This window comes from Myotis brandtii, unplaced genomic scaffold (assembly GCF_000412655.1).
Source record: "Myotis brandtii unplaced genomic scaffold, ASM41265v1 scaffold64, whole genome shotgun sequence".
NCBI classification, from domain to species: domain Eukaryota; kingdom Metazoa; phylum Chordata; class Mammalia; order Chiroptera; family Vespertilionidae; genus Myotis; species Myotis brandtii.
The window spans coordinates 533,137-536,952 of NW_005370460.1; positions in this window are offsets into that span (position 1 = coordinate 533,137).

Here is a 3,816-nt window from a genome sequence, read left to right on the forward strand (position 1 = left end):
AGGACTACAGGCTTTATTAGAGGAGAAGGACCTGCCGGGCTGTCTCGCAAGGGGAGGACAGCAGCACGTGCAGGGGTGGGCACGCCTTTGGAGGGGCGGAATGGGAAGGGGTGGGGGCCTAGTGTACTCGGCGCACACTGATTGGTGGCTTACCGCATTGTCCATATAGGACAAGGGCTTAGGGTATTTGGCGGTTCAATGTATGGTCCATATAAGGTGCCTGGTTAGGTACTCAGGTATTTCCAGGCTGCAGGTTACGTCATACTCCGCCCATCAGTTGGGGGAAGGGAGGATCTATCACCAACCACCCTGGCCAGCCTGGCCTCCAGCCCCGCCCTGAGGCCCCACAGCAGGATGCAAGCAGACCCCGCCCCCAACTGACCGCAGCGTTCCCCGCAGACGGGTGGGGTTCGAGACTGTCCCCGCGCAGGAGGAAGTGAGCCCGGGCTCTGGTTTCGGTCTGACAGGTGTCCGCCCCTCCCATCTCCAGCGCTTTCCTCATGGAGGGAGGTGACCGCGGTCGGTCCGCGGCAAATCCCACTGAGAGCGCAGGGCTCCCTGGCAGCGCTCCTCTCGGATGGGGAGTCACTGGACGCCGGGAAGGCTCGGCTTCACTCTCAGGCCCGGGCAGGACCGGGAGGGGCCGGGAGGGACCCGGAGGGGCCCGCACCAACTCCTGAGCGGGAAGGGAAGCGGGGGCTGTGCAGCGGCGCCTCGGGGCTGGGCCACAAGACTGACTTGGCCGTTGTTGCTGAAACCATGATTGTTTCACAATGCGCCCTGATGTAATGCATTCACAATGCTCCCTGATGTAATGTATTCACAATGCGCCCTGATGTAATGCATTCACAATGCGCCCCTGATGTAATGTATTCACAATGCGCCCTGATGTAATGTATTCACAATGCGCCCTGATGTAATGTATTCACAATGCGCCCTGATGTAATGCGTTCACAATGCGCCCTGATGTAATGTGTTCACAATGCGCCCTGATGTAGTGCATTCCCGCTGTCACATGAGTGGGGCGACTCGGAAGCAAGCGCAGCGACAGGGCCTCTGCCCGAGGGCCTCCCGCCCGTGGCGAAGAGGCGTGTCCCTTGGGAGCGCCCCGCGCAGGTGTTCACGGGGCACACACCAACCGTGTTTTGTTTTTATATTTACACATTTTATTTCATGACTTTCTGCGACTTTATTTTTGATGCTAATCCCCACACACATAGGCACACAAATACACAAACACCACTCAGCGCCCACGTTCCTTTAACGGGAGGAAGATGCTGGAATATGTGTGAGGCAGGTGTGCGGAGGCCGCGCTCTGCCTCCTGGCAGAGAGGCCTGTGCTCCCCGAGCTGCCTGCCCCGGGCCGCCCCTCCTCCTGCGGGTGGACCAGGGTTCTGTCCCAGCCCCAGGGGTGACTTTTGTTTGGTCTAAACCAGAAGTTCTCACATTTGAGCTGCGTGAGTTCCCGGAAGGCTCGGTAGGACCCCTTGGAGGCCTCACTCAGGTTTCCTGATTCGGGGGCTGAGAATTTGCCTTTCCAGTGAGTGTCCTGCTGATGCTGCTGGTCCCAGGACTACACTTTGAGAACCAATGTGCTTACCAGTGATTGACTCAGGACTGAACACGGACCCAGCTCTGGACAATGAACTCAGGAAGGCAATCTGCTGTGGGGATTCTGGGGCTAAGAAGCAGTGTTGCAGAAGACCCAAGAAAAACCAAGTGACGCTTTAAAGAAGTGGAGGGACACTGCTTTAATTACACCAGCAGACTCCGGGAATAATTTCCAAATCAGAGTGAAGTAACACCAGAGGCTTCGCTTTTTATAACCTTCTGGGGTCATTGTCTTGCAGATATGGTTCCACCTCCTTTCCTGGGCTTACAGGAAGGCCCCCAGGTGTCAATGATCTGTCCTGGGGCCAGCGATAACGACCTTCCCCCCCCCTCTACCCCAGGGCAGTGCATTGTTCAGTTTTTATGGCCTGACATGCCTTGCAAGACCAGTTTCCTCCTCATTCCCCCTCCCCTCCTTGTCCCACAAGCTTCTTTTAGCCTGTGGAGCAACAACCACGGGATGTTATGGTGAACAGGGGTGACGACCGCTCTTAGCTACTTCCTGCTGAAAGGGACGATGACCAAGGGGTTAGCATCTCACTTCTTCCTCTCAGAGGGGTTTGTAGGGAGTTCTTCTGGTTCAGGCAGGCAGAGGTAAGTAGTGGTCCCACACGCGTAGAATGTCCCTGCAGGCACCAGGGGTAGGTGGTGTTTTCAGCCTTGGGGTAGAGTTGCATAGTTCATCTGGGAGGCGACCTGTTGGATGCTGGCCCTGGGTACTGATGAAACAAATTGTCCATGACAGGTCCTATTATTTTTTCTGTCTAATACAATCCCCCCACCCCCACGTGCATTTGGTAGTGGAGTCATAACATGCTGCAGGCTGATAAGTATAGCTAACAAAAATCTGGCTTGATTGGGCTTTTCCATAGACTACCTGGTCTAGCATATTTGGGTAGCGAGTTTCTAAGCAAGGACACATGGCAGTGGCCCCTATGGTAGTCAAGTATGTGCAGCTAATATTATTAGTGGGAGCATGTTATTCCCTCTATTTCTGTTCAGTGGGGGTCTACAACAGTGAACCGCTAGGACCAAGAGTAGTATTATGACTATTCCTGCCAGGCAGATGTAGCCAAGGATGGCATGACAAGGTGTAGTCCAACAATTCGTGATGAGGCTTTTGTTCCTTGCTGTGTGGGAAACAGTAATTTTATGGTTCTTTTGTGTCCCAGCAAGAGCAGATGAGTCCTCCTCCTGTTACTAGTCTCGGATTCCGCTGGCACTCATAAAAAGACAAAATGAGAATTATTAGAAAGATAAAACCAATGATTATCCAGAATTACCAGAGCATATTACCTTTAGGAGGACATAAGAAAGAAAGATTAGTGTTAGGGAGAATTCAGCACGGTGTTTTCTGAATTCCTTGGAGCAGGTTGATCGGCCAGGTCCACTGTCTTCTTGAGGGTGATCCGCAGCGGGTGTTTCTGGTCAGAGGTCACCTTCCACTCAGACTGGAGGTCACTCAGCTGGTGGGCTGCCTTCACCCAGGAGTGGTGGATCCAGGTGTTCAGTCCTGCAACCTTAAGAGCTGTGGGGGTGGTTAATATGACTGGATATGGTCCCTTCCAGGTAGGCTTGAGGGGCTCCTTTTTCAATTCCTTTACCCAAACCTGGTCTCCAGGTTTATAAGGATGTACGGCTGTTCCTAGAGAGATGGGTAGTCAGTCAGTACCCACCTGTGGACCTCAAAGACAGTTTTTCCAAGTCCTAGCAGTTGTTTCTGGATTTCTAAGTTTCCTATTTCCCCCAAATCTCCCTTTGGCTGAATTAAAAGAAGGAGTCTACCATATAGAATTTCAAAGGGAGAGAAACCTACCCTGGCCCTTGGGGCACAGCATACCTGCAAGAATACAAGAGGCAAGATATCTGTCCAGGGTAAGGTTGTCTCTTGGCATAGCTTAGCCATAGCCTGCTTTATGGTCCGATTCATGCGTTCTACTTTCCCTGAACTATGAGGCCTGTAGGATGTATGTAGGTTCCATTTAATTCCTAAAGCCTTAACTACCTGTTGTACTATTTCTGCTACAAAGGCTGGGCATTTATCAGACCCTATGGTCAGAGGCATTCCATACCATGGAATTATATCCTTCAGCAATGCCTTAGTGACTTCTCTCGCCTTTTCCGTGCGAGTGGGATATGCCTCGACCCAGCCTGAAAAGGTGCAAACAAAGACTAGCAGGTATTTATTCCCTCTGCTAGGCCCTA